Genomic DNA, 26,692 nt, shown 5'->3' on the forward strand with positions numbered 1-26,692 from the left:
CCGGTTGGGATTCCTCGGCACCTACCAGAAGACCATAAAGAGAAACGAAGGACCATCTATGCGGAATTGCCTGCACCTTACCAGGCTAATCGTGACAATTTTTGTTGAACATAGATACTAATTCATGGAGTGGCGCTATACAGTCCCTCAGCCGGCATTATGACGGTATTCTGGGATTCGGAATGGATTATTCTGTTTGTTGTCCTCCATCATGGTGCAACGATCAACTCTGTAATGTATTGTCTTACCCTCAGGATGTTGAAGAAACTACTTTAGTGTTAACAGAATCTTCCGTCGGTTGTTGGTAGAACAACATTATAATAATAAATGAAAAGCACCAGTTTGCTTTTGTTCTACAATACTCCTCGTGTATTCTGTATTTACATTGACAACTGTCTCTTCTTTTTTAATTGGTTGTGTATTACTCTCCATGTTTCATACCTCTTGATGCAGCCTTGTCTAGTACTAATTTTATCTTATTTTATTAGTTTTGTTTATTAATAGAAACTGTTATGTAGGCATGCTATTCCTATTTTGTGCTAAAGGTTTTCCTGTAAACTCCATTGTTATTTATGTACTGTTCAGTTTTTACTATTTCATTGCAAAGATGTTACTCAGTGTATGTTTCTACTTCACTCTAGATGTGTTACTTCTCTTCCAGTGTTGTCTGCTAACATTTAACTTCTTTGGTGATAATACTCAGTAAATGTCTGAAGATGGCCTTGTAAGCCGAAAACCGGTTAGCAATAAAAATAATATTGTAGAACAAAAGCAAACTGGTGCTTTTCATTTATTACTTTAGCGTTTTCGTCGAGACTAAAATGCAAAGGAACTCCTCCTTATCCATGAAAACGCAAGGCCTCATTTAAGTCAGCACACCGGAGAGGAGCTCACAAAAACTTCATTGAACTGTTCTTCTTCATCCAGTCTACAGCCCTGACATCGCACATTCCGACTTCCTCATGTTTGGCCCAATGAAGGATGCACTCCATGGGAGCCAGTACGTGGGTGATGCGGAGGTTACTGATGCAGCAAGACTTTGGCTCCGCCGTCGACCAGTGGAGTAGTACCACACGGGCGTACAGACCTTAGCAGTATGGCGCCGTGAGGCCGTCGCATTGAACGGAGATTATATTGAAAATTACTATTTTATAGCCAAAGAGTGAAGAATAATATGGTGTATTGGAATCCCGACTAAAACCAACCTGCTTTGAGAAAACAATGTGTTGCATTATTTTGCTGCGCGTTGTAACCGCATGGTCTGCAGCTCCTTGCCACGGTTCGCGCGCCTGCCCCTGTCGGGGGTTCGAGTCCTCCCTCAGGCATGGGTGTGTGTGTGGTCCTCAGCGTAAGTTAGTTATAGTTACATTAAATAGTTTGTAAGCCTAGGGACCGATGACCTCACCCGGCCGTTGTGGCCGAGCGGTTCTAGATGCTTCAGTCACGAACCGCGCTTCTGCTACGGTCGCAGGTTCGAATCCTGCCTCGGGCATGGATGTGTGTGATGTCAAATGTTTCAAATGGCTCTGAGCACTATGTGACTTAACATCTGAGGTCATCAGTCCCCTAGAACTTAGAACTACGTAAACCAAACTAACCTAAGGACAACACACACATCCATGCCCGAGGCAGGATTCGAACCTACGTCCGTAGTGATCGCGCGGTGTGTGTGATGTCCTTAGGTTAGTTAGGTCTAAGTAGTTCTATGTCTAGGGGACTGATGCCCTCAGATGTTAAGTCCCATAGTGCTTAGAGCCATTTGAACAATTTTTTTTTTCGATGACCTCAGCAGTTTGATCCCACAGGAAATTATCACAAATTTTCAAAAAAATTGTTGCGTTATTTATTGAACACCCTTAGTGTGTCTCGAAGTAAACAACGTAAGTATTTTCAATCTGTTAAGGAATTGCAGTTACTTCTGCCTCATTGTGTCTCACGGTATCTCTGTGTCATTACACTCAGCGACCGCCAAACGAGCATCGTAATTTCTCATCTTCAGTGATACGTACGATACCGTTGCTCTTACAGAACCACCAAAACAGAGGCCCGAGGTGTTACGTTTTCCTTGTTTAATTTGTCTTCCAAAATATAAAGACGCCTCACTGTCACCGTGTATTTAGTTGTAGATGTATTTGCATTAGGGCAAGCTTTATGAAATACTGTAAAAATCATCTCAGTGTGTAATTTACACAGTACTAAAAATCGTTAAATGCTGCTTGCAAAATGCGTAATCATATGCATATTTTAATATTGATTTTATGAGAACATATGCATTATAGGTGTATACACAGTTCATTACCACCCGCGCTGAGACTTTTAATGCTGTCATATAATCATAAGAATGATAAGTTAGTCACATGATGTTTACAGTGTCAAACTCACGCCGTCAGACTGCTTCGATAAAATCATATGTGCTGTAGTTTTCCACGAAATACTATCATTACTACACTGTTGCACCCTCGGATCAGATGGATAATCATGTTCCATTTACCACTGTTTCTCAATACACAAGTATAATATAACAACACACACACACACACAGAGAGAGAGAGAGAGAAAGAAATATACGTAGAAGTACAAGTAAGAACTATGTCCAGACAGATTACAATATAGCAGATTTATAGGAGAGAAGGAGAAGAATGGTGAAGGCTACAGGTCGCGGCATATGTCATCAGGATCTACATGATATCCGCTAAAGGTGATATGGAGAAAACTTATTTCTCCAGAAAATCTATGTATAACAGACTGCATTAACTCAATCGGCAAAAAAAAGAGTAATGGTCAAGATAAATGCGATGCAATGCCATCATGAAACTATTTTCTGGTTTGGGAGACCTGCGAAATAATCTTCCACAGTGAAACGCGTATTTTTTAAGACACTTTCGTTCAGCGTATTCTCACGCGCGTGAATAGGCACTTCTCTGCAATAAAGAAACTAGTCACTTATCTGTCTGGTGGTGTAGCACATTTCTGAGTAATAACTGTGAGTTATGTCTTCGAAAGTAGTTTGAGATTTGATGCGAGTCAGCTAATAGGAAATATTGGCGGCAGAAACAGTTTTTGAGGCCGCGTAGTCGGCAGACAACGAGGCATTCTTTTTGAAAACACTCTTCTTCCTCTCTTCGTCCGCATACTACCTTGAGGATGTGCTGGACTGTTTAGTAGAGAAGTACTGTCCTGCGATAGTAAAATGAACACACTGAAGCGACGTCGTTCTGTATTATGGTGAGCTGACTGCTGGCCCGCGAGCTTCCACTGTATTGACGTCAGTGTATATTATGCGGTTTTTCAGATTGCGAGACATTAGCTTTCTTTTAGTGAAATATTTCCCATTCCTGTTTAACTGTCAAACTCACTTGTTTGAAACATGTGGGAGTCAATATCACGCTTTTCTCAGTCATCCAAGCGTTCAAGCCCCTCTCATTTCTCTTCCACTTCTTTAATAATATTTCGGACGTTGATGTCAATATGCGTCGATTTTCCTTGTTTGTTGCGCATGGATAGTAACGTAAAGACACGTGGTCCGTTGAATGGGATCTGTGAATAAAACATGTGCCTTTTTCTAAATTATTTTATTCTTACGCACTGATTTCCACTTCCCTTGATTTTTGTTGTAACTAACCCTTCACAGGTGTTCACTTAAGAACAACATCCTCGAATGTAGCAGTGATTACTTTTTATTTACACACAGTTTTCAGCTAAGTTGGTAGGTTTTCTGTTGAGCAACAAGTGTTTGCCGCGACAGAGATTTACACTGAGGTGAAAAGTCATGAAATACTTCCGAATATCGTGACGGAAATTCTTTTTCACGGCTTCGTGCAGCAACTCGACGTGGCATGGACTCAAGTCGTTGGAAGTCCCTTCAGAAGTACTGATTCATGCTACCTCCATAGCCATTCGTAACTGCGCAAGTGTTACAGGTGCAGGCTGTTGTGCACGAAGTGCCCTCTAGATTACGTTCCACAAATGTTCGCTGGGACTCACGTATGGTAGTCTGGGTGTCCAAACCATTCAGTCGACTAGTCCAGAATGTTGTGTACAACTGTGACCCGATGACACGGATCACTCCCATCCATAAAAATTCCATCGTTGTTTTGGAACCATGAAGTCCGTGAATGATTGCAATTAGTCTCTGAGTAGCTGAAGATAATTATTTCCAGTCAATCGATTCAATTCCATGTACACAAAACTCACAACGTAACGGAGTCAACACCAGCTTATACAGTGCCTTGTCGACAACCTGGCGTCACACGAACCCTACCATCAGCTGTTACGACCTGAAATCTGGACTCATCTGACCACACTACTGTTTTCCAGTGTCTAGGGTATAATCGATGTGGTCGTGAACCTAGGAGAGGCGCTGCAGGTGATGTCGTGATGTTAGCAAAGGCACTCGCATCGGTCGTCTGCTGCCACGGTCCGTTAACGGCAAATTTCGCGGTACTGTACAGACTTACACGTTCACCGTACGTTATTTCATACAGTGTTGATTGCCTGTTAGCACTGACAACTCTACCGACACGTCGTTGCTCTCGGTAGTTAACAGAAGGCCGTCGGCCCCTGCACTGTCCGTGGTGAGAGGTAATGCCTGACATTTGGAATTTTCGGCGCGCTCTAGGCACTGTGGGTCTCGAAATATTGAATTCCCTAACGATATCCGAAAATCAATGTCCCATGCGTATAGCTCCTCTTACCATTCCGCGTACAGTGTGTGCTAATTCTTGTCGTGCGTCCAGAATCACGTCAGAAACTTTTTCACATGAATCACCTGAGTACAAATGACAGCTATGCCAATACAATACCCTTTTATACCTCGTGTAAGCGATACTACCGCTATCTGTATAAGTGTATATCGATATCCCATGACTTGTCATCTCAGTGTATAGTCGAATTTCTGCTATTACACCACCTGAGATATTTTTAGTTTATTAGGTGCTCTTGAGTACAGAGAGCAGAAAAATTGGTATGGCACCAACTATATCTATAAGATGCAGTTTGTACACATCTATAGTTAGTAGCTGTATAAGATCTATTGTGAGGACTATAGCTTCGGTTTTGTGTTTGCATAACGCTTGTTAAACACCCCCCCCCCCCCCCCCCAGCCACCTCCACCACCCCTCCCCTCCTTTAATTACTCCGTTGCGTTTTGCAAAAGTTCTTACCACTACAAAACTTAATGACGAAGTAGTTTGTGTTTATAGACATACGGTCAGATTTTATGTAAAGGGTGATGTTTGAGGCTTTACAAACCACTGACACAGTCTCTTGTGAACTCACAGGTTGAAGTCAAAAATAATGGAAGGCTTTTAACAGCGCAAAATATACACATTCTTCTAGAGCCGCTTTGCTAGAGTGTCGACATGCATGCTACCAGAATTAACCGAAAATCGTGTGGTTCATAGATCCGTGAGAGTCCTGTGGATGCAATAAGATGCAGGTCAGATTTATCTTATGCGGCTGTGGGCGTAAAATCTTCAACGTCACACTTGGTTCAGAGGGATATTCGAATACCATCGTCATGGGGATGGTTAATGCCTGAAGTCAGTATGTAAGGTGTGATTAATAAATAGATAAATACACTGCTGCTCCTATGAAGAAACTACATGCTACAAACTACATACTGTGTCACGGCAGTGTGTGTTATAGAACTGTGTCCTTACGCTGTGAAAAATTTTGTCAGATTCGGTCAACTCTATGGCAGAAGACGTGCACTGCCCTGGAGGTGTGCTGTTGCAGTCCACAGAACAATGGTGTATGCGAGGTATTAACGAGACTGGTGCTACATATCGGTCTGCTAACACAAATTATTAGCGATGGTGGCCGAAGACTTCCGGCGTAAGATGTCAACGTCATTTCGCAATCGGCCATGTCAAAGAGAGCGGAAGAACAGACAGAGTTTCAGGGCACTGTCTTGCCCTTGCAATGGAAAGGTGTCTCTAAAACACAGAAGAATCAGCAGTGCTTAACGGCATGAGGGCGCAAAAAGCAATGCAGATAAGTGCATTAAAGAAAAATAATGTGTATCCGTAGGACATGTAACCTGTAATTGAAAATGTGTCATGCTGATCTCCCCATTGACAAAAAGCTCCGGACTAGCACCCCACTCGGATTTACTTGTGGAGATATCCCAGCGGGAGGTAACCATGAGAAAAAAATTTAATAACTAACGAAAGGATTACGTACTGTGAGTCGGGGAGTGGAATAGCAGAAATTTGGACGATGTAGGGAAGCTAGAAATCTGGAAATGGAAATGCTAAGGCTTACTCTAGGTGTAGCGGGGGTCAGTGAAGCGAAATTTAAAAGATTTCTTGTCAGATGAGTATAGTGTCCTATCAACAGCAGCAGGAAATAATATAAACGGAATAGGATTCATTATGAATTAGAAGATAGTGGGATATTGTGAACAGTTCTGTAACAGGATTGTTCTCATCACATCACAATCGATAGCATAGCAACACTGGCAACAATAGTTCAGGCACGCAGACCGACGTCGCAAGCAAAAGAGGAAGAGACGAAGTACATGAGGATATTGAACGGATAATTCAGCACATAAAGGGAGATGAAAATCTGATAGTCATGTGGGTTGGAAAGCTGTTGTACGGGAAGCAGTAGTGAAAGTGGCCACGGGAGAATATGGGCTTGGTAGTACGCGTGCGAGAGAAGTAAGCTTAATTTTCTACAGTAAATTTTAGAGGGTAATAGCGAATATAACATTCACAAGCGGAGGAGGTATACTTGGAAAAGGCCGGGAGATTATATTTTTTCAGTGTTTTTACGTCAAGTTCAGGCAGAGATTCCGAAATCAGGTACTAGATTGTAAGGCGTGCCCAGGAGCAAATGTAGGCCCAGATCACAACTTTGCATTGATGATGAGTAGGCTGAAGTTTAAGGAAGAAGTCAGAAAAAACGAAAGTGCAACGAAGTGGGATACGGAGGTACTGAGAAATGAAGATATATGTTGAGGTTGTCTGACGCGATCACTGACATGGCTCCTCAAACCGCGCGGTCACACCGCGCGGCCCGTTCTCAGGTATTTCGTCCTCAAATTAAGTGCCACATTTGATACTAGCAGATTTCTCTTGGCAAGGAATGCTCTTTTTTCCAGAGCTGGTCTGCTAAATTTCTTGCTGTTCTCACTTCTGCTGCTTCTCATTACTTTCGTCTTTCTTCGACTTACTCGAGCCGTAGCGTTGTGCTGGCGCGCCAGCGTATTTGCAAGTATCTCGCCTTCGCGTTCTTATCTTTGCTTGTGACGCGTACGGAGTCTTGCCTGCCGTATCTTTCCCGTAGGAGTTAACTGGAGGCTCTCGCAAAGAAAGTGACAGTTGGCGTTCGATGTTACCTGAGGCCGGAGTGCGCTTGTGGTAGAGCGGAAACCGACCACGTGTGTGGGGCAGCTTGGTGGAGAGGCTTTCCTGTCGCCTGTGAGGTGGCTTGTTGCTGGCTTGGGGCTGCGTGCTGCTAGTTCCGGACACGGCTGTCTAAGGTCGTCCGCTGCCTTATTGCCGCCTGCTGTACCCGACGCAAGCCATATCGGACATCCAGCGAAAAGTTAAGTGAATTTGTCCGTGATATGTGACTGCAGACTTGTCAGCATTGCTGTAGTGCTTTAAAACATATCGAACATTTTTGTTTGGCTTTTGCCATAATGAACTTCCCGTGGTGTGAATGCATTCTGTGGATCCACTATTGGGTGTATTGCCGAAACTTCGGGTGTATAAGTTCTGAACATGTTCAGAGTGATAAGCTATGTTTTAAGCCTTGAATGTAAAAAATCGTTTATTTAGTGAGATGTGTAATTCTTCTTTTACCACCAGATGTGTATGCTTCATTGTATTGCCACAATTAATCCAAAATTCAATATTTTTCATTGAAAATAGATGCACATATTTGTTAAAACTGATTTTGTGCCATCATCTGTCACCTGTTGTACAGTGTATTTATATTTGGAATTTGATTAGCTTTGTCGGCATGGTCGTCATTCCGGAGGAGAAATGTTTATAAATGTTAATCGAAACATAAAGCACTTGATCTTAAGGAAGGCAGTGTGCCGTTTTATTAGTGAATAATTTAACCTGTGATTTAGTGTCTTTTGGTGGTTGTTTACATTGTCTCTGCGGACCTGTTCTGTGCGCTTGTTGAACGCTACAGCTGGCTGACTGGTGTTTTGGAGTAAGCCCTACCTTTCCACCTACGGGTAACGGGGCTGTGGAATCCTGGGTAGCGGGAGGTGACTCCGGGTCGAAGTTCGAGAAGTGGGTCTTGTTCGAACTGCCGGCTTCCGCCTTCCGCCTTGGCTTCTCCTAGTTAAGTTTTCGTTCCGCCTTCGAGCAACCTGGCGTCACTCCTCGCTAATTAATTCTGGTGATAAAGAATGTTTACTCGGGTATTTATTATATTAATTAAACTTTGTCTGAAGAGCAACATACAATTGTGAATTAATTTTAAGCCGTCAGGCGCATAATTGTTAGTGGTTTTCAAATTTTCTTATATATGAGATTGACCTTGTTTCATAAGACCTTGGTAGCAGATTAAGATATTGTTGTTTTGAAGGAATTTGTTTATATGATTGTTAAATGAAACGAGTGATAACAAACGGGATTCAGTCCTTCCTATTTATTTCCCAATTCCGTAGCAGGTTAACGTACCATTACTCTGATTGTTAAATGAAACGAGTGATAACAAACGGGATTCAGTTCTTCCTATTTATTTCCCAATTCCGTAGCAGGTTAACGTACCATTACTCTGTCAATACTCTGTACTCATTCAACGGATCCCGTAATTTTTCCTCACAATCGCTGAGGATAGCAACGTCATCAGCAATTCTTGATATCCTTTCACCTCGAATTTTAAACCCGCTCCTGAACGTTTCTTTTATTTCCGTCCTCACTTCTTCGATATATAAATTGAACGTTAGGGCCGGAAGAATACATCCCTGTCTTACACCCTGTTTAATCCGAGGACTTCGTCCTTCTATTCTTCCTTCTTGGTTCTTGTACATATTGTATATTATCCGCCTTTCCCTATAATTTTCCCCTATTTTCTCAGAATTTCGAACATCTCGCACCATTTCACATTGCCGAACGCATTTACAGGTCGACAGAACCTATTAACGTGTCTTGATTTCCTTTCAGTCTTGCTTCCAGTATCAAGCGCAACGTCAGAAGTGCCTCTCTGGTGATTTTCCCTTTCCTTAAGCCAATCTGATTGTCATCTAACAAATCCTTAATTTTCTTTTCCAGCTTTCTGCATATTATTCTTGTTCGCAACTTAGATGCAGGAGCTGATGTGCAATAATTCTAGTATTTTTTGGCTCCTGCTATCTTCGGAATTGTTTGGAGATTTTTTTTCGAACATCTGATGGTATATCGCCAGTCTCATATATTCTAAACATCAACGAGAATATTCGATTTGTGGCCACATCGCCAGTGGCTTTAGAAATTCCGATGGCATGCTATGTATCCCTACCGCCTACCGTCTTCCAAAGCTCTTTTAAATTCTGAATGTAAAACTGGATTCCTTATCTCTTCCCTGTCAACTCCTGCTTCTTCACTCCATACGTCGTCAGACAGGCCCTCCCGCTTGTAGGGACCTTTAATTACTCTTTCCACTTATCCTTTCTGGCCTCTGCATGTAACTGTGGAATTCCCACTGCACTCTTAATGTTACCGAAGGCTGTTTTGACTTTCCTAAATGCTGAGTCAGTCCTTCCGACAGTCATATCTTTTTTGATTTCGTCACATTTTTCATATACCCATTTCACCTTGGTTTCCTTTCACTTCCTAAATACTTCATTCCTAAGCGACTTGTACTTCAGTATTCCTGAATATGTTGGAACATTTTTATACTTCCTTCTTTCATCGATCAGCTGAAGTATTTCTTCTGCCATCCGTGGCTTCTTTGCAATTACCTTCTTTATACCTATGTTTTAATTAATTGCCAGATTCAGTGACTGCCCTTTTTAGAAATGTCCACTCCTCTTCAATTGAACTTCCTGCTGAGCCATTAATTATTGAAGTATGTATAGTCTCAAAGAACTTCCAGCATATCTCTTCTTTCCTTAGTACTTCCGTATTACACTTCCTTGCGTATTGATTCTTGCTGACCAATCTTTTAAACTTCAGCGTACTCTTCCTCACTATTAAAATGTGATCTGAGTCTATATCCTCCTGGGTACGCGTTACCGTACAATGTCTGATTTTGGAATCTCTGCGTGGTCGTGATGTAACCTAATTGAAATCTTTCCCTACCTCCCGACCTTATCCCAGTATATATCCTGTTCTTGTGATTATTGAACAGAGTATTCGCTATTATTAGCTGAAATTTAATGTAGAACTCAATTCGTCTTTCTCCTCTGTCATTCCTACTACCAAGCGCATATTCTCCCGTAGTCCTTTCATCTACTCCTTCCCCTACAACCGCATTCCAAACCCCTACGATTATCAGATTTCCACCACCCTTTACATACTGAATTTCCTGTTCAGTATCCTCATATACTTTCTCTACCTCTTCATCTACAACTCGCGACGTCGCCATGTATACCTGAACGATTCTAATGAGAACAAACCTCACTGAACTCTTCGTAGTAACTCACTCTCTGCCCTACCTTCCTACTCATAACGAATTCTCTTCCAGTTGTACTATTTTCCGCTGCTGTTGGTCTTAAGCTGCACTCATCTGACCAGAAATCATTTTCTTCTTTCCATTTCACTTCACTGACCCCCTCTGTATCTAGATTGAGCCTTTACATTTCCCTTTTAGGATTTTCTAGCTTCCCTACCACGCCATTCCACGCCCCGACTCGTCGAACGTTATCGTTTCGTTGGTTATTGAATTTTTTTCTCATGGTCACCTCCCCCGTGGGAGTCTCCTCCTGGAGATACGAATGAGAGGCTATTCCGGAATCGTTTTGCAATGGAGACACTTTTTCAGTTACTTTTTCTATTACAAGTCAGCTGTTCGATGGATACACGTTATGTGTCTTTAATGAAGTGATTTCCGGTGTCTTCTGCATCCGTACGCCGCTGATCATTCCTGATCCTCCTACCTTTAGGGGCAGTTTCATTTAAGTAGTGGCGTGGTTTGACCCCAGGATCGATGACGTTTTGATTACTAATCAAAGAAGCTAGCCGTAGGCCACGGCTCTATTATGTAATGCAAGAAAGTTCCACATCATCTTGCGGACCAGGTGTAGTGCTGAACGACTTTCTTCCTAAGGAAACTGTTTGTAATTTTTAAGTGATTATAGTAACAAAATCTCTGAGTATTTTTCCGTTTCATTACATACGTTTTCTCCAAATGTGCCTACTATTTTGGAATGAGGAAAATCCGATTTCTGTTGTATCTGTTTGAGATCATCTACACCTGTGCAACACTAGTCGAATGCTTCGTACCATTTCATTACGGATGGGCGCCACATTGCAAATAGTCCAAATACCGCGAGAATTTGACGGCGAATCTGTTACATGCTTTCCTACTTCAGCTATGTTACCGCGCAATCTCAATTGTACGCTGTGAGGCATATTTTATCCGTACCGCAGCAGAATTCTGACTGCAATGCACCTCTCCTGTTGCGCGATAATCTTAGCTTGGGACTATACGTACAATTTACTTTCTGAAGTAACTACGTTGCTTTTTAGTAATGACACTTCATTTTTGCCATAAGTATTTGACTGGTTTGGTGCGGCCCTCAAATTCTTCTTCTCTTGTGGCGACCTGCACATCTCACAACAGCACTTGTACCCAAAATTCTTAATTTCGCATACATATACCGGGTGCTATTAATTAAAATTTCGCTACTTGAGCAAGCGTAGACAGAAAATTGTTTAACGTATGAGACCCAACGTTATAGGAATGATGTTAAGATTGCGCGCTTCGTTAGTAGTGTCGGTGTCCAGAGTTGCCGTTAGGCGTCGGTACTGAGACGGCGACGTTGGGTTGAAACACATCAATGTACATTGTAGTTGTAGACAATCATCGTGGATCTCGTCAAGGTGAGTAAAGCTTTACTTATAAAACTGTTTTATCATAATAAAACCAATAGTGCTGCTGTTCGCGAGTATCGACGCATTAAAGGGTTACGGAGAGGCCCTCTTTCCGCATCGGAGTTGAAGAATATGACTCGAACGTTTTGATTAACTGGCAGTTCGGAAACTGCTCCTGGGAGAGACCGGTAGGCAGTTGCGCCACAAATTATTGGTGAAGTTACTGTAGCCGTGGTTGAGAATGCTGGATGCAATGTACGATTCTTAGGCAGTGCACTAACTGTATCACGACAACTGAACATTCCATAGCCACGGATGTTTCGGGCAGCAGGTAGAACGATGTCTAGTGCGGTTCTCGACTACCATGGATGCACGTGATCGTCACATTGAACAACGTTTGTTATCTAGAATGTTAACATGGTACACAATTAACATATGTTACCGTCTCATGATGTCCCATGATGATAAGTTTGGCTTTAGGAAAAGTTAAGAAACCAGGGAGGCAATTCTGAAGTTGCGGAATGGAACCAAGACTAAAGAAAAATCAAGAGGTTTTCGGATTTGTCGATCAGAAAAAGCGTTCGACAGTGTGAAATGGAGCAAGATGTTCGAAATTTTGAGAAAAATTGGAGTAAGCTATATGGAAATTTGGGTAATATACGACATGTACAAGAGCCAAGAGAGGAATGATAAGAGTGGGAGACAAAGAACGAAGTACTTAGATGAAAAAGGGTGAAAGACAGGGATGTAGTCTTTCACCCTGACTCTTCATTCTATACATCGAAAAGGTAAAGAAGGGAATAAAAGAAAGATTCACGAGTGGAATTAAAGTTCGAGGTGAAAGGATATAAACGATAATATTTGCTGATGACATTGTTATCCTCTGTGAAACAGAAGAACAATAACAGGATCGGCTGATTGGAATGAACAGTCAAATGAGCACAAAATATGGGTTGAGAGTAAATCGAAGAAAGACGAAAGTAATCAGTAGCAGCAGAAATTAGAACAGCGAGAAACTTAACATCAGTGTTGATGGTCAAGAAATAGATAAGGAATCCTGCTACCTAGGCAGCAAAATAACCCTTGACGGACGGAGCATGGAGGACAAAAAAAGCAGACTAGCCCTGACAAAAAAGGACTCTACTGTCCTAGAGAGTCAACTGGTATCAAACATAGGCCGTAACTTGAGGAGGAATTTCTGATAATGTACATTTGGATCTGAGAACTGTATGGTAGTGAAATACGGACTCTGGAGAAACCGGAACAGAACAGAATTGAAGCATTTAGGATGTGGCGCTACAGACAAATGTTGAAAATTAGAACCTATAAAGTAAGGAATGTGGCTGCGCAAAATCGAAGAGGAAAGGAATACATGCAAAACACTGAGAAGAAGAAGGTACAGGATGATAGGACGTCTGTTAAGGTAACATGGAATAACTTCCACGGTAGTAGAGGGAGCCGTGGTGGGTAAAAACTATAGAGGAACACAGAGACTGGAATACATCCAGCAAATAATTGAGTACATACTCTTCCGTGTATCCCTCCAAATGTTTACAAGAAGTTTCATTGCAGGGTCACTCTTTTGTCACGATGGCTGTCTCAGGTAGTGAAATATCAATTCTAATAAATCGGGGGGATCCTACTTACTCCAGCCGCATTCCGCATCTCAGCCTCCATATGGACGTCTTCAACGGTAAAATTTCTATTGGTTGTACTCCTTTCTGTCTCCTGAATCCGTTTAATTGCCAGTCTGACTGTAGGTCTGTGTTCAAATATATTCTTGGCTATTCTTTCTTATCCCGTACTCAATAAGTGTCCAAGCCAAAAAAGTTTTCTGCTTTTTCTTGCATGCGTTATGATATCATCCTCTTGTGTTATTTCCCTTACATTGTAAGTAGGCTGTTTAGGTTTTTATGTTGGTGACGCCACGTAGCGCTCTGTATGAAAATTGCTGACTGCGCTGTGTGCAGTCTGTAGCTGGTTGGACTCATTGTTGGAATATTCGCTAGTGTAGTGTTGGGCAGTTGGAGGTGAGCCGCCAGCAGTGGTGTATGTGGGGAGAAAGATGCCAGGGTTTTGAGAGGTTACTGTGAGCGGACGTCAGAAAAAGGAATTTAGTTTAATTGGAGGCCACAAAATTATATATATATATAAATGACTTTTGAACGCTATTAAGGTAAATACAGTGTTCATTCTCTATCAAAATATTTCATTGGCTAACTATGCCTATCAGTAGTTAGTGCCTTCAGTAGTTAAAACTTTTATTTAGCTGGCAGTATTGGCGCGCTGTATTGCAATAGTTGGAGTCCCTAAGATTTTTATGATGTAAGTGATTCATGAAAGTTATAAGTTATTGTTAGTCAGGGCCAATCTTTTGTAGGGATTATTGAAAGTCAGACTGCGTTGCGCTAAAATATCATGTGTCACAGTTTAGTGATGATCGGAATAAGTAAAGAGAGAACTGTCTGCGTACGTTGAGTTTTGCTCAGCTGTTTGAAAATCAAATAACGTAAGAGTTTTTCTAACACTGTCATTCTTTACATGCTAAGGAGAAGTTTCTTAACATCCTCACTTGGTTTATGAACCAACGGGAGATCCTTGATGCTCGTCTTAGAAAGTCTATTTCTATAGCTTCGATTCTCTTGCAGCTCTTGTCCATAATTGCCCAGCACTCCGAACCGTGTATGCTAACTGGCTCAATAAAGTTTTTACATACATATTATTTCGTTGTTAAACTGATTTTTTGGAACAACAAGGGTGTTAAATTTTGATATTGCCCACCTTCCTGAGTGCATTCTCTTTCTCAAGTCATCTTCACAAGTTCCGCCTTGATTAATTATACACTCTACGTACCTACAGCTTTCAAAGCTATTGTTGGCTACGACATCTGATATTTTAAGATCTACCGATTGCATTCCCTTGGTTAAGTATTTTTCTTTCTTGATATTAAACTTCAGTTCCCGTTTTCCTGTATTCTTCTATTAACTTTTTCACTATGTAGGAAAAATCTTCTTCGTCAGTCGCAAGCGCCACCTGGTCATCTACCAGTGAAAGAGTATACACTGTCGTCTTACGGCTGAATTGGCATTCTACTGCATTAATTTATCAGTACTGCAGTATTTATAGATAAATTTTGAATATGCTTAGAGATAAACAACATCTACGTTTATATCAATTTTTTATTCAAACGGTTTAGAGATGATAAATCCTACCCTTCCTCTTCCGTGCACACCTTTCTGTATATGTTATATACATTTCTAATATAAGGGACAGTAAAAAGAAAACGAGACAGTTGCAAAAACGTAAATGCACACCATAACTGTTAATACATTTGTCCCACTGTGAGAGAAGGTGGCTTCATGGAAAAATGTTTGCGTTTGCCTAAGGAATCATGATAATAGCGTACAAACCGACAGCCACGAAAGTCATTCTTCAGGGCTCCAAAATTGTTTAAATGTTCGGGCCCACATGTTGCTAACGTTGTTCCGACTAGGCTGCATAAGGTTTGCCATGCGATTTCCATATTTTTGGAGATCTGAAGAAAGACATTCGTGGCCGTCGAATTAATGGGACGAAGCGGTGCGCTCGTGGGTGTAATCATTTTTCCATGAAGTCACTGATCGTCTTGTCTCGCAGTGCGATATATGTGTTAACGGTGATGGTGATCAATTTTGAAATGATGAACAGTTTACTTGCTTCTTTCCAGTTGTCTCGTTTTCATTTGACTGTGCCTTGCACGAGGTCTCGTTACATCAGTGTGGCCACCACTTACGTTCGACGTCAGTGTGCAATAGCCACTAAACATATGGTAGCTGGAATCGCTAACAGCAGATGGTATATAAAAAGTGTCGGACGGGGCAGGAGGGGGTGGGGGAGGGGGGGGGATAGTAGCGCAGTCATTGTCATAACGTGGAAACGAAGCGACTTATCTCATGTCAAACAGCATTTCCAAAATGGCTAAGTTTGTAAACTGTTCGCATGCCGCCGTTGTTAAAGTACCAGGTGATCAAAAAGTCAGTATAAATTTGAAAACTTAATAAACCACGAAATAATGTAGATAGAGAGGTAAAAGTTGACACACATGCTTGGAATGACATGGGGTTTTATTAGAACAAAAAAAACCAAAGTTCACAAAACGTCCGACAGATGGCGCTGGACAGCAAAACGTCAGTGACTGCGCATGACAATCGTGTATAAAAGGAGCTGTAATGAGAGAGGGAATCAGATGCGCCAGCAGTCGCAGCATGTTGACGTTACCTGAAAAGGCGCTTCTAGTGAAGCTATATTACCAGAAAGGAGAATGTGCTAGTTCAGCGTTACGATCCTATCGCCACAGGAAGGGGATTCGAATGGGTAAATGTCCGTTGACAAATGCAGCTGTGGCGAGAATGATTTCGAAGTTCGAAGCCACGGGTTGTTTAGACGATAGACGCCGCAGTGGCCGGCCGAGCACAAGGCGTAATGCTGCTGAGACAGTTCGGGAAAAAATGGAGACTGTAGCGGGTTCGTCTATGCACGTGCAGTCGCACGTCGCACCGGCATTCCATAGTTTGGTTGGCACTTAGGCGTACCCTCCGATGCTATCCGTACAAAATCCATCGGCATCATGAACTGTTACCTGGCGATTTAGTGAAGCGGAGGCCATTTGTGGTGTGGGCGTTTCAAAAGATGGCGGAAGATGACGATTGGTTGAATAACGTGTTGTGGACCGACGAAGCTCATTTCACGCTCCGAGGGTTTGTCAACGCCCACAACTCCAGAATTTGGGCTACCAGAAATCCTAGAACTGTCGTGGAAACTCCACTGCACGACGTGAAAGTCACGGTATGGGTTGGATTTACCACATCTACCGTTATCGAGCCTTTTTTTCTTCGAGAAAATGCGTGATCCTGGTTTTGTAACTGCTACCGTGACGGGTGAGAGGTACGCCGATATGTCACAGAATCACATCATCCCCAGCCTGGCTGACAAACACCTGCTGGAACGTGCGATGTTTATGCAGGATGGCGCTCCACCCCATATTGCTAGACGCGTGAAAGATCTCTTGCGCGCTTCGTTTGGTCATGATCGTGTGCTCAGCTGCCACTTTCGTCATGCTTGGCCTCCCAGGTCCTCAGACCTCAGTCCCTGCGATTAAAGGCTTTGGGGTAACCTGAAGTCGCAAGTGTATCGTGATCGACCGACATCTCTAGGGATGCTGGAAGACAACATCCGACGCCAATGCCTCGCCAAAATTCCGGACATGCTTTACAGTGCTGTTCACAACATTATTCCTCGACTACAGCTATTGTTGAAGAATGATAGTGGACATATTGGCTATTTCCTGTAAAGAACATCATCTTTGCTCTGTCTTATTTTGTTATGCTAATTATTGCTATTCTGATCAGATGAAGCGCCATCAGTCGGACATTTTTAAACTTTTGTATTTTTTTGGTTCTAATAAAACCCCATCTCATTCCAAGCATGTGTGTCAATTTGTACCTCTCTATCTACATTATTCCGTGATTTATTCAGATTTCAAATTTATACTGACATTTTGATCGTCCAGTATACCTGGATGATGCTATCAAAAACCGGCGTCGGGGCAACTATGGTGTATTTATGGACATAGATGAGAGGGGTGAACGACGGCTGCGGAGCTGTGCACAGGCAAATGCAACTGCTGAGCAACGATCGCAGAGATGGACCGAGGGGCTACCAACAGTGTCTCCTCAACGACCGTTCAGCGAACGTTGCTGTGTTTGGGTTTCCGCAGCGGTTGGTTGGTTCATACACCCTTGCTGACTGCTGTTCATAGACGGCGAAGACTGCAGATTGTACGCCATTGCAGCAACTGGACTTCCACTGAGTGGTAACAGTACCCTTTCCTGATGATTCAAGTTTTATGTTCCATCGGACCGATGACCGTTGCCGTGTACGCCGTGAAAATCTGAAAGCAAGCACCCTTCAACAGTCGTCGGAAGGGTCCAGGCCCCAGGGTATTTCCTGGATGATTTAGAACACAGTGGATCAACAGAAGTCTGCATTTATCCTTGTGAGCCATGTACACTCCTACATAGAGTTTGTTTCTCCTTGGCACGATGGCATCTACCAGCAAGACAATGAAAAATGTCACACGTCTCTCAGTGTGTTTGAGTGGTTCGAAGAACAACCAGGTTGAGGCTGCGGTACTGCCCTGGCCACCGAACACCCCGAATTTAAACTCAATCGAGATTGTGAAGGACCACATGATCGAATTCTTCGCGCCATAGGTCTTCAACCGAGAAACCCAGCGAAACTGACCACCGCACTGCAGTCGACTCCATATCCCTCTCGGTACCTCAGGGCACATCATCGACTTTCTTCTTGCACCTCTCGCAGTGGTCCGTGCTGCAAAAGGTGGTTATTCGGGCTTTCGACAGGTAGTCACACTAACGTGACTGAACAATTTACATGACGGTTGAAAATGATTCAAATGGCTCTGAGCACTATGGGACCCAAGTCATCAGTCCCCTAGAACTTAGAACTACTTAAACCTAACTAACCTAAGGACATCACACACATCCATGCCCGAGGCATGATTCGAACCTGCTACCGTAGCGGTCGCACGGTTCCAGGCTGTAGCGCCTAGAACCGCTCGGCCACTCCGGCCAGCTTGTACATGATGGGTCAGTGGCATGTAACTCCACTAAATCTAAGATTCAGGTTATAAGGACGTTATCATATGATTTTTAGAGATATACGAAAATTAAATGTGTTTCCAAATTTGTTTCACATGTTTTTTTTCTGTCTACTGCAGTTCTCAATTATTTCTTATGCTGCATAATCTATTCTGTCTTTCGTGCAGGTCTTTAATCCTATCGAAATCCTTCAGGTACCATGGAAATTATTCCACAACGGTTGTTCAACTATCCTGCGCCTTCGTCTAGTCAGTGTTTTCCTCATATTCTGATCATATATTCCGATCCTCGATTACTCTGCAAACGACGTCAGTTTTTATCTTAACAATCCATTTATTTTTGTAGAGATGTACGGCAGCTTCCTATCAGTACATCGGCTTAGGAATGAACACACTTGTTGTAGCTGGGATTCACAGTCATAAAAATTTTTTTTGAAGGACATCATCTTTACGCCAGTGACTGTTATACGTTTTTATTACACTATTGCAATTTCGGCGTAAAGGCCATTATCAGGTGCTACTGAAAAATATAGACTGTTTACAGATTCATTATGTATCTCGACGTTACGCTGATTACACAAAACATTTTCACTATGTAGCCATGTTACTTACATATTATGGCTTTAAGCCATGTCAGCGTAATGTAAGATGACACATTTGTGTGTTGTTGTCAATCCTGTTGAATACATTCGTGTCGTTGTTACACAGTACGAGCACACGTATACAAACATCGTAAAACACAATCTGTAAATGCATATGTTCATTAGCCCATCACTAGTCACACAGGCATTAGACCACAGCTGCAGACTACTGTTTGCAGGCTACTAATAACCGTGTTGGCGCGTAAACGGATTACAGATATTGTTTTACTATGTGTGAAGCGCCATTGCAGTCTAACGACTGTTCTAGGAAGCAAAGAGGATGTCCTCGTTGCACAATTATGAAGTCTTCTATAAAATCTGACATGACTTATTCTTAAACCACCATAGATAAACTTGAGGATTATACATCAAATTATATACATAAGGGTTACACATCATTATACATAAAATCTTACAGAATAAGTGCTACCTCTGGTTGTTTACCAGCAGTTGTTGAACAGCTTGGAGGGAAGTCAGATGTGAGTGGAGGAGAGTTTGTCCTACTTTGCAGGACGACTTGAGCACCAGTTGAGGCCAGAAGAGAGGGTTAGGTGAAGAGGAGCAGAGGAAACAACGGAGAGAACGAAGCAGCGTAGCGAAACAGCGGCGCAAAACCAGCTTAAGTTTTCATACATGCAAAGCATTCCCGATGGAGAATTAATTCCAGAGGCTAGAGCGGTTGGGTCCTGCTCCCAACGGCATGTGGCCCACACGACCGTGCCAAGTTGCGGGTTGCCCGCCACCAGGGGCGGCTTGGCGGCCTCCCCGTTCCGCATTGACGCTTTCCTTGCAGCTGCGGAAGAGCTTTGGCGACCCATCGACACCACCGCTCCGTCTGGCCAGCTTTTTTTCCCAGAATGCCATTTCTGAGGGGGCGCGGCATGAGGGAATATCGCACAGAGGCGGCGAGCGATAGAGGTCTCCGCTGCGGGAGAGTATAGTCGTGTCGCGTGCATTTTTAACGGTCTCTCAGCCAGCCCGCTGTCACGACACGCTCCGCTCGTATTTCACACTGCACTGCGCGACAACGTATCTTCCAACGACAGTCGCGCCACAGACGTACAGGGGCTCCAAAGACTTAGATTTTCTATTTTTCTGTTGCTATCATGAAGTAAGCAGACGGTATTGCTGAATTCATTACTATACTGACATCAGAATATATTTGTAAATTCCTTCTACGAATTCCTTGGTCGTGTAGGGTGTATGAGCACTGGCCGATGTGAATACATCTACATCTACATGCATACTCCGCAAGCCACCTGACGGTGTGTGGCGGATGGTACCTTGAGTACCTTTATCGGTTCTCTCTTCTATTCCAGTCTCGTATTGTTCGCGGAAAGAAGGATCGTCGGTATGCCTATATGTGGGCTCTAATCTCTCGGATTTTATCCTCATGGTCTCTTCGCGAGATATACGTAGGAAGAAGCAATATATTGCTTGACTCTTCGGTGAAGGTATGTTCTCGAAACTTCAACAAAAGCCCGTACCGAGCGTCTCTCCTGCAGAGTCTTCCACTGGAGTTTATCTATCATCTCCGTAACGCTTTCGCGATGATCCTGTAACGAAGAGCGCTGCCCTCCATTGGATCTTCTCTATCTCTATCAACCCTATCTGGTACGGATCCCTCACTGGTGATCAGTATTCAAGCAGTGGGCGAACTAGTCTAGGACAAGAGGGTTACCGTTTCCGTACTACTGGAACATATTCATACATTCAATGTTTCACCCGACAGCGTCTTCTGCCTAAAGGAGGTAGAGTACTTTGCTGTAATTACATTTTCAACAAACTAATTAATGTCATTACGTCCAATAATCTTAGCTTTTAAGAAGTAAAGCGACATGTGGTCAGTGGAAGAAGAAACACCTATTGTTTTATGCGACACTCATGATTCATGTCTGCCCTCTTGGTTTCATTTCACTGACGAATTCATCTTTAAGGTACTCGAATATTCAGATCTGGCACGTAATTAGTCCTTGGAGAAGGCTCTGTCACAGAAAAAATTTAATTATTTTGACCCGTTTCGATACAGCATCTACAGAAACCTATCCCAATAAAAGACTGTACAAAAGTCATAAATAGAACATGCTAGGACAAAGAATCATCAAGCAGCAGCAAGAATGATGACAAAGAAATATCAAGTAGCAGCAAGAACGAAACTCGCGCTGAAAAATAAGTAGTTACAAGTAAGTCAAATGTCCTCACAATACCAACCAGTACAAGTAAAATACAGGGTGATTTTTTTCAACATCTGAAAACTCAAGGGATTGGGCGATGAAACGAACAAAAAAGATCTAATGAACTTACGGCCGGAAATGCGTTATTTCCCTGCTAGAGACCATTTATTCAGTCATACATTGTTAGAGAGACTGCAGTCTAATACGCACTCTACCGTGCAGCCACAATTGCAGTACGTGTTGAAAATGGTTTCCATGTGCCTCAACCAGTGATCTCTATACAACCTGGATGTAGAACTCTGGTCTCAGGATATAGAACTGCAGCGTGTCTGCAAATACACGTGATTTGCATTGTCATCCATATTGTAGTTGGCAAAAAAATTTCCATCGGTGTGCATGTGACAAAGAATTGCAGACTGATTTCTTGCTCTGAACTTTATGTCAACATATAAAGAAATAGGCTTATGAGGGAGAGGAATTGAAAAGTATTTTCTTTTTGTGTTCTAGTGACATTTCCTAGCAGTCATGTTGTAGTTTGGCAACAAACGAAATATGAGCATCTATGGCTGGCACGATAGAATGGCTGAAGTTCAACATCCAGGTAGCATAGAGATCACTGGCCTCAACGCATGCGATTACGCGACGTAACATGTTCTGTTTCACACGTCGACATCGGCCAGGCTGCAACCGAACAGTGTCAAAGGCAGCATGAATACGCCGCTCCATTGTATCGTCACCTGGAAAGAACTCTGCATACACGATGCTTTTGAGATGGCCACATAACCAGAAATCACATGGGTTGAGATCCGGTGAACAAGCAGACCATACAGCTGGACCCACTCCACCGATCCATCGAGCAAGGAAGATACGATGGAGATGTGTCTACATCTACATCTACGTGATTACTCTGCTATTCACAATAAAGTGCCTGGCAGAGGGTTCAACGAACCACCTTCAAACTGTCTCTCTGCCGTTCCACTCTCGAAAGGCACGCGGGTAAATCGAGCACTTAAATTTTTCTGTGCGAACCCTGATTTCTCTTATTTTATCGTAATCATCATTTCTCCCTATGTAGGTGGGTGTCAACAGAATGTTTTCACAATCGGAGGAGCAATTTGCTGACTGAAATTTCATAAGAAGATCCCGTCACAACGAAAAACGCTATTTTTTTTTTTAAATAGAAGCCACTTCAATTCACGTATCATGTCTGTGACACTATCTCCCCTGTTTCGCGATAATACAAAACGAGGTGCCCTTCATTGTACTTTTTCGATGTCATCCGTCAGTCGCATCTGCTGCAGATCCCACACCGCACAGCAATACTCCAGAATAGGGCGGACAAGCGTGGTGTAAGCAGTATCCTTAGTAGACATGTTGACCCTCTGCCAATGAATCGCAATCTTTGGTTGGCTCTACCCACAACATTATCTATGTGATCGTTCCAATTTAGGATATTTGGGCCGGCCGGAGTGGCCCAGGCGCTACAGTCTGGAACCGCGCGACCGCTACGGCCGCAGGTTCGAATCCTGCCTCGGGCATGGATGTGTGTGATGTCCTTAGGTTTGTTAGGCTTAAGTAGTTCTAAGTCCCATAGTGCTCAGAGACATTTGAATCATTTTTAGGGTATTTGTAATTGTAATCCCGAAGTATTTAGTTGAATTTAGCCTTCAAATTTGTGTGACTTATCACGTAATCGAAATTTAGCGGATTTCTTTTAGTACTCATGTGAATAACTTCACCCTTTTCTTTATTCAGGGTCCATTTGCACTTTTAGCACCGTACAGATATCTTATCTAAATTATTTTGCAATTCGTTTTGGTCAACTGATAACTTTACAAGACTTTACATGACAGAATCATCTGCAAACAATCTAAGACGGCTAATGAGGTTGCCTTCTATGTCGTTAATATAGATCAGAAACAAGAGAGGGCCTATAACAGTTCCTTGGGGAACGCCGGATATTATGTTTTACTCGATGACTTTCCGTCTATTACTACAAAATGTGACCTTTATGACAGGAAATTACGAATCAAGTCGCACAGCTGAGGCGATTTTCCATAGGCACGCAGTTTGGTTAGAAGACGCTTATGAGGAACCGTGACGAAAGCCTTCTGGAAATGTAAAAATATGGAATCAATTTGACATCCTCTGCCGATAGCACTCTTTATTTCATGAGTGTAAAGGGCTAGTTGTGTTTCGCAAGAACGATATTTTCTGAGTGCGTGCTGACTACGTGTCAATCGTTTTCTGCGAAGTACTTCATAATGTTCGAATACCGTGTACGGTCCAAAACCCTATTGCAAATCGACGTTAGTGAAAGGGGCCTGTAATTCAACGGATTACTCCTACTTCCCTTTTAGGGTATTGGTGTGACTTGAGCAATTTTCCAGTCTTTAGGTACGGATCTTTCTGTGAGCGAGCGGTTGTACATAATTGCTAAATATGAAGCTAAAGCATCAGCATACTATGGGAGGAACCTGATCGGTATACAATCTGAACCGGAAGCCTTGCTTTTATTAAATGATTTAAGCTGCTTTGCGACACCGAGGATATCTATTTCTATGTTTCTTATCTTGGAAGTTGTTCTTGATTGGAATTCAGGAGCATTTACTTCGTCTTCTTTGGTGAAGGAGTTTCGGAAAATCGGGTTTAAAAACTCTGCTTTAGTGGCACTGTCATCAGTGACTCTACCGCTGTTATCGTGCAGTGAAGGTATTGATTGCGTCTTGCACTGTTGGGCTTTACGTATGACCAAAAACTCTTTGGGTTTTCTGCAAGGGTTCGAGACAGAGTTTCGTTGTGAAAATTATTGAAAGCATCTCGCATTGAAGTACGCGCTATATTTCGAACTTCTGCAAAACTTTGCCAGCCTTGGCGATTTTGCGTTCTTTTAAATTTGGTATGCTTTTTTCGCTGCTTCTGCAACAGCGATATGACCCGTTTTGTGTATCATGGGGAATCAGTACCATCACTTATTAATTTGTATGGTATATGTCTCTCAATTGCTGTCGATACTATGTCCTTGAAATCATTCCACAACTTTTCTACGCTTACATGAACAGATCTGAAGACGTGCAGACTGTCTCTTAAAAAGACGTTAAGATCATTTTTATCAGATTTTTTACGTAGATGTACTTTGCGTTTCTTTTTTATTGTTGTGGGTGTTAAGATATTCAGCCCAGCAGCAACTGCCTTGTAGTCGCTAATCCCTGTATTCGCAACGATACTCAGTATTTGTCCAGGATTATTTGTTGCTAAGAGGTCAAGTATGCTTTCGCAACAATTTACGCTTTGAGTGGGCTCATGAACTAACTGCTCGAAGTAATTCTCTGAGAAGCATTTAGAATAATTTCGGATGACGTTTTATGCCTGCCACCGGCCTTAAACGTATAATTTTTCCAACATATCGAGGGTAGATTAAAGGCACCACCGACTCTAATTGTATGAGTGGGGTACCTATTTGAAATGAGACTCAAGTTTCCTTTGAACTGTTCAGGAACTATATCTTCTGCGTCTGGGGGTCGGTAAAACGACCCAATTAATAATTTAGTCCGATTGTCAAGTATAGCTTCTACCCATAATATTTCGCAAGAACTATCTACTTCAATTTCACTACAAGGCAAACTACTTCTGACAGCAGTAAATACTCAATCACCAAATGTATTTAATCTACCCTTTCCGAACACTGTTAAATCGTTTGAAAAAAATTCTGATGAACTTATTTCCAGCTTTAGCCAGCTTTCTGTACTAATAACTATTTGAGCTCCAGTGCTTTCTGTTAGGGCTTGGAGCTCTGTTTCTTCCCCAACACAGCTACGACAATCTACAACTACAGGGTTATTACAAATGATTGAAGCGATTTCACAGCTCTACAATAACTTTATTATTTGAGATATTTTCACAATGCTTTGCACACACATACAAAAACTCAAAAAGTTTTTTTAGGCATTCACAAATGTTCGATATGTGCCCCTTTAGTGATCCGGTAGACATCAAGCCGATAATCAAGTTCCTCCCACACACGGTGCAGCATGTCCCCACCAATGAGTTCGAAAGCATCGTTGATGCGAGCTCGCAGTTCTGGCACGTTTCTTGGTAGAGGAGGTTTAAACATTGAATCTTTCACATAACCCCACAGAAAGAAATCGCATGGGGTTAAGTCGGGAGAGCGTGGAGGCCATGACATGAATTGCTGGTCATGATCTCCACCACGACCGATTCATCGGTTTTCCAGTCTCCTGTTTAAGAAATGCCGAACATCATGATGGAAGTGCGGTGGAGCACCATCCTGTTGAAAGATGAAGTCGGCGCTGTCGGTCTCCAGTTGTGGCATGAGCCAATTTTCCAGCATGTCCAGATACACGTGTCCTGTAACTTTTTTTTTTCGCAGAAGAAAAAGGGGCCGTAAACTTTAAACCGTGAGATTGCACAAAACACGTTAACTTTTGGTGAATTGCGAATTTGCTGCACGAATGCGTGAGGATTCTCTACCGCCCAGAGTCGCACATTGTGTCTGTTCACTTCACCATTAAGAAAAAAATGTTGCTTCATCACTGAAAACAAGTTTCGCACTGAACGCATCCTCTTCCATGAGCTGTTGCAACCGCGCCGAAAATTCAAAGCGTTTGACTTTGTCATCGGGTGTCAGGGCTTGTAGCAATTGTGAACGGTAAGGCTTCTGCTTTAGCCTTTTCCGTAAAATTTTCCAAACCGTCGGCTGTAGTACGTTTAGCTACCTGCTTGCTTTATTCGTCGACTTCCACGGGTTACGCGTGAAACTTGCCCGCGCACGTTCAACCGTTTCTTCGCTCACTGCAGGCTGACCCGTTGATTTGCTCTTACAGAGGCATCCAGAAGCTTTAAACTGCGCATACCATCGCCGAATGGAGTTAGCAGTTGGTGGATCTTTGTTGAACTTCGTCCTGAAGTGTCGTTGCACTGTTATGACTGACTGATGTGAGTGCATTTCAAGCACGACATACGCTTTCTCGGCTCTTGTCGCCATTTTGCCTAGCTGCGCTCTCGAGCGCTCTGGCGGCAGAAACCTGAAGCGCGGCTTCAGCCGAACAAAACTTTGAGTTTTTCTACGTATCTGTAGTGTGTCGTGACCATATGTCAATGATCGGAGCTACAGTGAATTTATGAAATCGCTTCAATAATTTGTAATAGCCCTGTACAATACCGATCGTTTCTACAACTACCTTATTGTGTTTTACCTGCCCCCTTTTAGATGGA

The sequence above is a fragment of the Schistocerca piceifrons genome, chromosome 5, assembly GCF_021461385.2.
Source record: "Schistocerca piceifrons isolate TAMUIC-IGC-003096 chromosome 5, iqSchPice1.1, whole genome shotgun sequence".
Classification (NCBI taxonomy): domain Eukaryota; kingdom Metazoa; phylum Arthropoda; class Insecta; order Orthoptera; family Acrididae; genus Schistocerca; species Schistocerca piceifrons.